At 49.4% G+C, this 11,779-nt stretch overlaps 1 protein-coding gene across 5 annotated transcripts in view; it reads left to right on the top strand.

Moving 5' to 3' along the window:
- The window catches only part of CDIP1 (cell death inducing p53 target 1), a 32,011-nt gene that overhangs the window by 12,589 nt on the left and 7,643 nt on the right, over nt 1-11,779 (top strand). The window contains exon 1 of one of the 5 annotated variants that reach the window (XM_015642749.2): nt 90-407. The exons of 1 other annotated variant lie outside the window; for it this stretch is intronic. The gene's annotated coding sequence lies outside the window, so the exon portion shown is untranslated. Of the gene's footprint in view, nt 1-89; nt 497-9,447; nt 9,575-10,946; nt 11,643-11,779 lie in introns of those variants that run through there. 3 more of the 5 variants (XM_015642748.2, XM_015642750.2, XM_015642746.2) reach the window with 3 other exon arrangements.

Raw genomic sequence — 11,779 nt, 5'->3', positions numbered from 1 at the left:
CGGGGGGCTGCGGGGCCGGGGGACGCGGCGGGAAGGCGGCCGGGCCCCCTCAGCCCCTGACAGGCCGCGGCGGCCTCCCGGCAGCGGGGCCGGCTGGACATACCGGAGGGAGACACCAAGCACCGGAGGGAGACGCCGAGCACCGGCGGTGACATCGAGCACCGCGGGGGACACCAAGTGTGGGGGAACACTGAGAACCGGAGGGGGGATACCGAGCACAGGAGGACTCTCGGCACTGGGGGGCACTGAGCGCAGACGGGGACACAGGCAGGAGAAGCCCAGCACTACGCTCTTGGGAAGAAAAGGGATGGAAATGAAGCCCTGGTTAACTCTGGGAGGAGGAAGCAGGCCGAGGGAAGGGCTCGGTGCTCGGCCGCGGCTGCTGCGTTCGCTGCGGAGCCGGGGAGGTGCGGCTGGATGGGAACGTGGGCCGGGAGAGCAGCGGGAGGCAGCCCTGGCCTCGGACGGGCCTTTGACGCTGACAGAGTGTCGCAGGGTACTGCTAAAATCTTAAAAAGCTTCAGCTCTGCGCCCTCAGCAGTGCCGGGAAGGGGTGGGACAGGAGGGCTGGGTTGAAATTTAATCGTGTGGAAAGCGAGGTCGTGTACTTGGGGAAAGACTTGCCGGTGTAAGGCGAGCGCTGCTGCCCGGCCGAGGTCATGAGCTGGCGGGGGCTGCAGGGAGGGCACGGCTGAGACAGGAGCAAATGTGATCCCGACAGATCCCGGGAGAGCAGGGAAACAGGCCTAGGAACGAATGCGTGTGTATCCTCTCCTGCTCGGGAGAGACGAGCTTGCCCAGTGATCAGGGATGATGAGCCCATTTTAGAGGAGACGAAAGAAGCTGAGATGTTTTGAAAAGCTGGGAGAGAAATGATGATGGTGAGGATTATATTGGCACATTGGCAGTGTGAAATGAAAAGAGCTCCTTCAGTTAATACACAGCAACAAACACCAAGGAATAAACGTTAGTGGGGAGTTGTGGGGTTTTTAACCATTAAAAGGTGAGATCTGGGTTGTCCCTCCCAAGGGGACTGGAGAGGCAGAGGGTAGCAGTTCTAAGGCAGCGTTTGGTTGCTTTAGGAAAAGCACAGGAGGTGGTGATTGCTGCTAAATAGAGGAATGAGGTTGGGGAGAGCTCCAGAGCTGAGTAGAGGAGTGGGAACATGCAGGCTGGGGTGGACACTGCCATGCCAGTGTCCTCTGGATCCTCCACATGAGCCATGCTCAAGGTTAAATTTCTCCAGGTCCTTGCAAGTGTAGGTTTGTGCCCCTTGGCCCGAGGAAAAGCTGCTCTGAGGTGGTCTCCTTGCACCAGTGAGAACTGGGGAGGGGTCTGGTGGTTGTCACATTCTAGGCTGAGCCTAAATTGTCAGGTGGTAGAGATGAGGTCAGGCACCATGATTTTAAGTAGAAATGTTTTAAATTATAATTATAGTGGGTTTGGGCTGTCTGTAGAACTCCGAGAAACTTTGGGAATATGCACAAGAGCCTCCTGTTTGTTCCCTTCACCCAAAGTACTGAAAATGGAGCTTTAATTTCAGCAGGGGCCCTGCTGATTTCAGAGTGTGACCAGAGTAGGCAGCAGGGAAAATGACAGTGAGTATTACATAGGCATGGCGTGGTATATAACCACAGTATGTCATTCATTCATGTTCAGGATCTAAACAAACTCATGTGGAAAGCACAGGCTGAAAACTTCCCTCTCCCAAAGGCTTCTCTGCCTCAAAGCTTTGGTGACATCCCAGTGCCCCAGGAAATCCCCGGAAGTGTTTAGCGATGCTCCTGCTCTGTTCTCCTTAGGTGTTACATGAGGAGCTAATTCTGGCTTGGAGGTAGGAAGGCAGTGACTTCATGGCTGTAACGAGGGCAGGGGGATGGAGCCGTGTCCCCAAATGTCCCCGAGCAATGCCCCAAACGTGGTCAGTCCTGCCCAGCTGCTCTTACAGGGGTGGTGGAGCTGCAGTCGGGGCTGACTCATGTTGGGGCTGGGAATGGGGATGTGTGTGTTCCTACAGAGTAGCAGAACATCCTGCCACAGGTGTGGCAGGGACAGGGAACAGTGAGGGAGCTTCTCTGATTTCAGAACCTTTCCTAATAAGACCATGCTGAGCTTCTTGTGCTCCCTCAACAGGTCTTGCACCTCAAATTTGGTTCTGAAACTCACTTCTTTGTGTTCCTGTTCTGCTCTGTCTCAGCTGCAGTTACAAAGGGGTGCAAATATCTCCCTCAGCACCTGGTGTTGGTTTATATTTTTGAAGGTCACTTCCAAATCGGCTTTTTCTGTGCCTGGGAAGCCACAATGGGCACTCCTTTCCTTCTGGATGAAGCAGAGGTGGCAAACATGTCTTGGGAGCACAGCTAAGGCGCTCCTGTAGCTGAGGGGTGTTCAGGCAGGGGCCAGACTAAAGCCTGTCCACAGCATCTCTGTGTTCTGGGTGGAGTTTGGGTCCTTGTCACGGTGTTGGCACCTGCAGAAGTGTTGCTGTTGCCAGTCTTACTAACACAGCCAAAGAAGGGATGAAAGTAATTTTATTATGTAAAAGAATATATTTTTTTCCCTTTCAAATGTGAATTTAGCAGATAAGTGCATGTGTTTAAAGGATGTTGTTGATCTTCCAGTATGAGGCTGAGTGGTTTTGGAAGGAAATACACATACTTGTTAGTATCAAGATCCAAGACTTGTTTTCTGCTTGTGGGTAAAGAGAAGTATGAATTTCAGTGTTCTATGTCTGTTTGTGGTACATGGTAAAGCCCTACATTTGATTTCTTATGATTGCTTTAATCCAGAGAGAATATCCTGGCTTGAAAGAAACTAAATTTTTTTTAAATTGTGGGTTTTGGTGGGTCTGCAGTGGGGCTGGTGCTTCATTCCTGCTGCTATTAGCAGGGCTCTTTACCGTGTCACAGTTCTCCTGTACCTTTCCAGGAAAGGCTGCTGGCTGCCAGGTGAGCCAGAGAGGCAATAAATAGCATTTCCATAATATGGAGAGTAAAATAATGACAAAGGCAGCAGGACTGAATATATCTGAGCTTCTAGACAGGTGTGTCAGCTTCTCAGAAGGTGTTCTCCCAGAGTGGGCTGTGCAGAGCTGCTGAACACGGTGGGCAGGAGAGCTGGGAAACAGAAAATAGATGCTGATATGCCTGGTGGCTCTTAGCAGCAGTCAGTGATGTCTTAAAAGGACTTAATTGTGCACTGCTCTTTCCTTTTCCCTGATACAAGAGCAGTAATGGTTTGTAGTGGGAACTTGAATAGTTCTGCAGGACAATGGAGGTTTTTGGTTGGTTTTGCTTCCAGGACCTGGTTTTGCAGCCCTTATGCAGGCAAAGGACTCTGGCCTGGAGCCAGTCAACTCCCTTGAAGGTTTCAGAGCAAGGCACCTGAGCATACAAGTGTGCAAACACAGAGGTCTGTGTACACATTTTCCTTCAAAAAATACGATGAGCAACTTCTTGCTGTTTTCCTGCTGTTCCCAAACAGCACTGGGTATCCATCTCACAGCTGGAGAGAAGCAGTGCCACTTTCATGAGCAGTGTCAGATCTTTACATGCTCTGCATAGGACCTGTCTCCTCCTCTGATCAAAGGGAATGCAATTGGAGCAGCTGCCATAGGAAACCACGATCCATTTTCTCACCAGAATAAAGTCTCTGAGGCAGGGGCAGCTCAGATTTTATTTCCGGTGTGAAACGCTCAGGGAGACTCTTGGCTGCTGTTAGAGTTTTGTTTTGAGCCCATTTGTTCTGAGCTGCCTTGTGGCTGCACTCTTAAATTTGTGTATTTGTGGTTGTGAGAAACAGCTGTTTGAGAGCAGCCCTGTTCTGGTCATCGATCTGGGTGGAGGGTGGAGGCAGGAGTAAAGTGCTCCATGCTGCACATCTCCACATGAGGCACTTCAGTGCAGCTGCCTTTAATCTGGGCTCTCTTAGCAGGCCTGCAATTAGGGTAAGAAAATAAAATAAATAGCCCCAAAAGGTGGCAATGTGATTAACATCTTAGGAACTGTGCAGAGCAGCTGCTGGCAGTGCAATGTTTGACTTTGTACCACTTGGCACGATGGAACCTGAGATCATCAGAGAATGAAGAGCTGAGCTGGGGCTTTCTGTGCAAAATAAGTAATATATTTAATTGTTACTGTGATTAGTATGGTTACTGTGCATTAGTAATAGTTCTTTCCTTTGCCTCCTTTATACATAGGAAAATGGAATATTACCCAGTTCTCCTATAGATTTTAGGGTAAAGCATTTGTGATGAGATGGGGGTCCCACTGCCCCAAACTGTCTCTCCTGTATGTGTTCCTGAACCTTCTTTAATAGCCAATCTCTGCATTTAGAAGGAAAATCTTCCCTACCTTGCCCTGACAGCCTGGCTCCCTATTAACAGTTTTGGAAAAAGTATTCTACTTTAAGCTTACACATTTATTGTTCCATCCTGCATTCTGTCTGACAATCCTAAATTCCATCCATCACGCCTTATTGTGATGCATGCACATCAGCCCATGCTGTAGCTGTGTTTCATCTGCATTTGCTCCTTGCATTGCGTGGTTGCAGAGAAGAGGGATTTTACTCACAATCTTAACATGAGAGCCTGTTTGCTTTGGGACAGTTTCCTTGAGCTGTCATTCTGGAGTTAGTCTCAAGGTTGGGTCTGTATATGAAGGTCTTGTGGTTTTCTCAGAGCTGGGAAAGGGGTGAGCAGTTACACCTGAGCACAGGTGATGTGCCACAGTCTGGGCACAGCAGGCTTTGTCTTGACCCACTCTCCACAGGCAGCAGCTCTGAGGGGCTTCCCACTTCCTACCTTTGCAACTTTGATGTGACAGTACCTCACAGGGCAAGGTAAAATTAATTAAAAGGTGTTTTCCACATCTGTTTCAAAGCATAGCTGTTTGATTGAAAAGACAGATACCTTTCCCTGATTTGTGAGGGATCATCAATGAAAGATAAACCCCTTATTGCTCAGAAATCTCTTCCTCCCAAAGCCCCACAGCTGGAGAGCAGGTGTAATCTCTCAGATGATGGGTGAGTGAACCAGATTACTGTCCTGGGGAGAATTATTGTACAATTGATTTCATTTAGGTCACAGAACAAAGATTGTTATGTGGGAAGACTTTTGCTGGGGGCCAGACAGGCGGTGCTGAGGCTGGATGTGAGATGGGAGCACTTGGCTTTGGCTCATCTGTTCACAGAGTCATGGGAAGCCCTTCCAAGTCATGTTTTACCTCGTGCCCTTCCACTGTGGGGAAGAGAAATGGCTCCTCAGCCTCTGCTAATAGCATCCCTGAGATGGACATGGAGCATTTCCTTTTTCCAAAGGGAAAGCACTTGTCCAGCCTGTTAATCTTTGGGATATTTGGATGCTAATGCTGCAAAGGACCAAAAATCAGGGCACAAACTGGGAGTAGTTGCACTGGCAGCCCTGAGGTGCTGTAGCCTGGGGCTGGTGCTGGGAAGCACCAGCAACTTTTCTTGGTACAACAATTTGCTTCCCATGAGCAGAGGGAGGGTCAGCTGCATTTTATGGCAGTGCCATTTGTTTGCAGAGCTTTTGAAAATAAAGATTGACTAATATGTTCTGGATTAACTTGTTCATATCTCCAAGACCCAGAACAGCTGCTGTCCCAGGTTTTTTTCTCCTTCCCTTTTGGGTTGGTTTGTTGTGGGTTGTTTCTTTTTTTTCCAAGTGGCCATGACTCAGCCCTTCCCTGCTGCTCTCTGAGTTTCCTGGTTTCTGAATAGGCTATTCTTGGGACAGCAATTCCTGACAGATAGGAACAAGGGAAGTGTTGTGTTGTTTTCTTCTCTATTTTTTCTGTGGCCTGCGTAAATTCTCTGCTTCCCTCTGATTTTTGCCTTTTTCCCACATTACTGAATTGTCCTAAATTGTTGGATGTCATCTGGGGCATGTTTTTGCCCTTGTAGCAAAGGAGCCCTCTCAGACATGATCCAGACTTGCACAGCAGCAGCTTTTCTTTCCCAGCAGGATGGTGGTGACAATCCCAAGCAGGGAGGGTTAGACTGCTACAGCTCTGTCTATTGTAAAGCTTAAATGTGCCTTGTTGCAGCCCCTCTGGCTCCAAGGAGCTGTGCTTGGCTCTCCAGTGATCTCCTGGGCAAGGGGTAGGTGCATCCAGGTGAGGACCAGCACGTGGTGCCACGTCCATGGAGGATCAGGTGGCTCAGCCTGGCTGTGGGTACACGCTGCCTTTGTGTGAACTGTCACAAGTAAAGGGAAAATACCACCTAGAATTTAAAAACAATGAAAAAAACCTTTCTGATGGCTTATTTATTGCCCCCCTGCAGATGGCAGAGGCTGGGAAGCTGAAAGATGCTCTCTCTGAAATACTTCGTGGTGCAGTTACCCAGCCTTTTTAAACAAAAAGCTTTTGGATTTGTTCTGGAGTTTATTTCTCTGTAGTGTGGGCTGGGGAAAGTCACCTGCTGTGGCAGGGAGCACCTCCAGGCCAGGTGTGCTGGCTGCTGCTCTTGATTTGCAGTTGGAAGTGAATGAATTGTCTAATACTAAACAACCTTTGCTGGGTTTTATTTTTATTAAGAGCCCAGCTCTTTTTGTCAAGACACAGTTGTATATGAGGGGGAAATAGCCTAAACTGTTGTATATTTTGCCTTGAAAATACAGTTGGCTTTTTGAAAAACCAGAGGGACTCTATGTTTTCTCAAAGCCTGTAGTTACCAAGAGAAATTTCTCAGACTAGAGGGCTCAAAACACAGGGGCAGTGTTCTTCCTTAGCATCCCTCCACGTTTTTGGATATGCTGTATTGTTGTTAAGCCAACCAAGAGAAAAGCTGCTCTGTGTGAGGAGGCTTTGAGAACATTCACTGCCAGATTAAATTAGCCTTTCTGAGAATAAATTAGTCGTTGTGATGCAGGCAGCCCCGCTCTCCACAGCTGTAAAATCTGTGCGTGCTGGTACCCGCAGCAGATAAATGATGTGTTCAGGGCCGTGCTGTTAACAGCAGATTAGATTTCTGGCTGGGGATGAATGAAAAGCAGCCTGTTAGATTTTATTGATTATTTCTCCAAATGAGAAGCAGGGTACCCTTTTAAAGGAGGAAAAGGAAACCATGGGATTCAGTGCAGCTCCATTTTGGGAGGAAATCATAGACTAGAGCCAAAGCTGTACCCCTGCTGCAGTGACTCCAACCTGGGATGCTTTTGAGGTCCTCAGGGGTCCCAGTCACCCAGCTCGTGGCAGAAGTGGAGCTGGATCCCTGTGTTGGAGGAATATGGAGTAGAGGAGAGAATGGGATTTTGGCTGCTGCCCACTCTTCTGGGCTTGTGTTTTTAGCTGAGCACTGGATAAAAAGCTGCTGCTGGCGTGTGCATGCTGCCCTCTTCTTAGAGGCATGTTTGGTTTGTCTCCTGATTAACTTAATGCCTTTATTCTGCTTTGTGCTATATCAGGAAGTGCTCACAGGAGGCTGGGCCTCTGCTGAAGCCTCAGCTTGTCCTTCCCACCTGCGCTGCTGGGACCACTCAGCTCCTCCAAAACCTTCACGTAGTCTCCTTCCCACCGGTGTTAAATATCAGCTCTTTCCCTGGGCTTGTCACAGGTCTTCCACAGAGATGTCTTTTGGAGCATATTTGTGTTTTGGGAATGGAGGTTTCCCCCAGAGTTCGTGGCTGCCACAGGGGGTGTTAATTTAGCGTTTCAGACTCTCCTTGCCATGATTCAGGATGGTTTAGCGTGGTGGGAGCTCACTTTGGAGCTGCCTGCTGGGCTGCTCTGATGTGAGAGAAAACAGTTCCCAGCCAGTTTAGTGTCGTAACTGTGGCAGCTGCTCCATCTTCCTCAGGCTCAGGAGAGGATTTGAGCAGCTGAGCTATTTACCTGCCCTGAGGGCATCCTGCTATTATGGGCTCGAATCTTCCCTGTCCCATCCTCTGCTGTGGGAGCAGTCACCCGGCCTTGAGACTTCCAAACCCTCTGCCCAGAGATGCTTTTTGTGGAGCAGCAAAGCAGTGAGGTGTTGTGACAGAGGAAGAGTTTGGAAGAGCCCAGAGCAGGGACCTGGGGAGGGTGTTCTGTGTGTTAGGGCTGTGTGGAGTCCAGCTCTGTCCTAGGTTTTTAGTAGGAGCTTTGGGGAAAGGGTTGTGAAGGAGTGGGCAGGAGCTGGTGCTGCAAATTGAAACCACAGTCATAGCTGGAGTGAAAATGACTTTACTGGACCTGGAAGTCAATGTGGACTAGCCAGGTCTGGTGGGAAGTGGAGGAAGAATTGGGGATGGCAGGAGCTGTGTGTAACTCAGGGGTGCCCAGCACTGGGCACACTCAGTGGCTGTTGATTAATCCAAGGGTTTTCCCCTCTGGGACATCAAACATCTTTGTGCAGCCCAAATGAATTGGGCTTGGGAGCAGGGCACTGCCAGGTACCCACCTCCTGTCCAAATGCCACGGGACAATCCAGCCCCATACTGGTGACCCTGGGCAGCTCCAAGAGAGATCCCAGTCTGGAACTGGGAAATTCTGTGGAAGCTAGAAAATGACTGTGGTAACCCAAATGGCCTCAGCATGGAAAAGTTCCTCCAGTGCACATCTTGGGATGAGTGTGGGTCCTCCTTGTTGGCAGTGGAACTCAAATTCAGATCCTGCTGAACCCCAAACCCCATTCCTTTGCAAAGAGTGAGCCTTGGCTTTACATAAAATTGAGTGACACAGAGCACTTTGCACTAGTCCTCAAAAAAAAGTGCAAGGTGACACTGTACCAGTTAAATCTGAGTGTCAGCAGCTTCTCTGGCGCCGAGGCAGGGGGATCTGTGAGCATGGGAAATGCTAATGCTGGAGACTGGAGCCAGTCCTACAGCGAGCTGGTGCTCTCCTCGGGTAAGCAAACATCAGTGCCGTGGCATATGTTTTGTACAGCACTTGAAAATGGATCTGGAATCACCAGCAATGTATTCAGAATTATTTCATTGTGTTGCAAAATCTGCAAGGGAATTCTGAATACGCTCTTGGGCTCTGATTAATTCTGAAATGCAAAAGTGCTGATCATCTCTGATTCTAATTTCCTCCTCCCTTGGAGCTCACTGTGTCATTTAATGGACGTCACACACGTACTCAGTTTGATTCAGCAATGTTGTAGCTGTGTTATTTGACTTTCAAAAAAATCTATAGAAGGAGGGAGAAATGAGTGTGCTTAAATAAATAAAATATTTTTAATTTGGTGTTAGAAAGGGAATCTATAAAACCCTGGGTTTTGCTGTGAGACATAGTGGGTACTCATTCTATATCCACCTTCTCTGTGCTGATGTCCCCCAAATGGGAGGCAGCAGATGCTGACAGCAGGAGATTTTTTTTTTGTGTAGCTAACTGAAGAGCAGTACTTGGTGACTGGGAATAACCTGGGGTGCTCCATGGAGAACCTCCAGGCTGCCCAGTCTCCAGTGGGAGGGACTGACAGTTCTGCCTTTGATCCCTTCCTAGGTCATCCTTAAGCCTCTGTTCTGGGCTGCCATCAGAGGTGAGCTCAGATCTGTGACTGTGCTTAAGAGCTGTGGAGCTTCTCCCGACCCCCTGAAGCTTCTGCTTGCTGTTAAGCTTCTTGAGCTGAGGTATTTTTGTTTGCTTGTTTAAATGAACAGCTATTCTTGTAGCACAGTTGTGTTTGATGCTACGTTAAACCCAGTGTTGGCGTAGATGTTGGGTTTAGTTGCTTGAGATTCTGGCAGGTTGTGTTATCACCATTATTAACAGATATCAAAGGGATGATGTAATGCAGGATGTATCCTCTCAGGGGGAAAATTAAGTAGATACAGAAGTCTGGAGGCAACAGCTGCTGCTATCACTGGATGCTTTCCCATGGATGTTATCAAGTGTTAGCTTGGATTCTTTGTGAACTGCAGTGAAAGTCTCATGGAAAAGCTTTCTGCTTTTGGGATTTGGCTTGCAGCACCTTCCTTTTCTCATCTCTGTGAAGCACATTGGTAGGATGCAGAGGAGCTCAGCTTTAACGTTATTTTAATCACATCCATGAGCACACCTGGTGTTTTGCAGCCTGTCTTCTGTGCAGCCAGGACATCTGCTGGAAGGGTATGAACAGTGAGCACCTCCTGAGGGGGAGAGTGGGTTTTCCAGGGCCAGTGGCAGCCTGTGGGGCAGGCTGACTGCAGTGTGCTCCTTGCTTACTCCCTCTTCAGAAAACTGGCTTTTGGGGGCCAAAGTCAGTTGCCCTGGTGGTGCAGAGTGCTCAGTGTACACCTCAACTTTCCACAGTGTCCTGACACGTGGAGGGGCTGGGGTCCAGTTTTGAAGTGTGGGGTTGTGACCTCTCCTCCCTTGCAGCCCCTCCTGGCTCCTGGATGTCACTGTGAGCTCTGCCAGCACGTGATGCTTCCCACAGCCACATCTTGGGTGCCAACAGCAGAGAGAACGAGCTACCCCAGTTTGTTCTTTTCATTTTGGCTGGTTTTTCTTTAAATATTCAGGTTAAGCAGGTCCTGGCAAGGCTGTTTCTGCAGCCCCAGTGTGAAGAGCCAGGTCAGCCCATCCGGAGGCGAATAGCACTGGAGAGAATCCCAGAGGCAGCAGCAGGTCCTGCAGGAGCTCCTCCCGCACGTAACCCTTTGTGGGTGTTGCAGATAAAGCCTCCTTAAGCAGGGTGGATTTTGTGTCTGGTTTTCCTGATATCCATGCAGAGGAGCTGCTGGAAGTGGTAATTTGAATCTCTGGCCAAGGACAGCTGAGCCAGGGCTGCACTGTGGAGATTATCTGATTTTGCTTGGGATTTAATGCCCTGAGAAATCTTGCTTTGGATACAGCACCTGGCTGCCAGCGAGGATCCCACTCTGAGGTGATTTGTCTGCTGGGTGATGGTGGCACACAGAAGGTCAAATGATGTGTCCAAGGTCCCCAGGTAAATGACTGCGATGGGGAAGCTCCTCTGGAGATTCACATACTGGAGAGCAGAGCAGGGAGCTTTGGCTGTCTGACATACCTGGTTCAAATGATGGAAAACCTCCTCCAGCATTCCTTTGTTTTAAAGGAGAGCTGCTGGCCTGCCTTGCCAGCTGAGCTCTCTGTGCCTGCACTGAAGGAACAGCCTGACCCTCCTGGAAGAAGCAGTTTTCTGCAGCTCAAATCTTAGTGCAGAAGTGTGGAAGAAATCTGCTGTTCTGGGAGCAGCCTGGCTGTTCCTGAACCGTAGGTTTGTGCTCCCTGGCAGTGACTTGAACTTGGGAAAGCACAGCTGAGTTGCTCAGAAAAAGAACAGACCTTTCCTTCAGTCCTTCACTTGGGTTTCCGTTTCCATCGGCGCCTTGCAGAGCGTTGCAGGCATGCGCCCTCTTCCTGCCTTGTCCAGGACCAGGATGAGGAGTTGAGGAGGTGCTGCCAAGGTTAACAGCGGGTAAAGGAGCGGGTACATGGTCAAGGATTGCCAGGACATCCTTCTCTCTGAGGGAGGCTGAAGCACTCTTTGCTGTTTATTCCTCCCCTCCTGGTTACGGGGAGGTGGTGTGCAGGCTGGGGGCAGCAAATGCGCATGGGAAGAGGCAAAGCTGAGGGGGAGCATCAGCTCGTTTGCAGGGAAAACATCTTTGTGTTGTTCTGCATAAAAACCAGGCAGAAATAACCACTGATACTGCTTGTTCAGCAGAGATTTATACTGTCTTTCCTTTGGAGGTAAGAGCTGTCCGGTGGGATTGCGCGTGGTGGGAGCTGAGCCACATCCCTGCAAACTGTGCAAGCGGGCATGCACATGGAGAGGGCAAAGCCCTGGGAGCCCTGGGCACAGCCTGGGCAGAGGGCAAAGCCCTGGG

Source organism: Parus major, chromosome 14, assembly GCF_001522545.3.
Source record: "Parus major isolate Abel chromosome 14, Parus_major1.1, whole genome shotgun sequence".
Lineage (NCBI taxonomy): Eukaryota > Metazoa > Chordata > Aves > Passeriformes > Paridae > Parus > Parus major.
The sequence above is the reverse complement of the archived record's forward strand: the minus strand, read 5'-3'. Positions and strand labels throughout refer to the sequence as shown.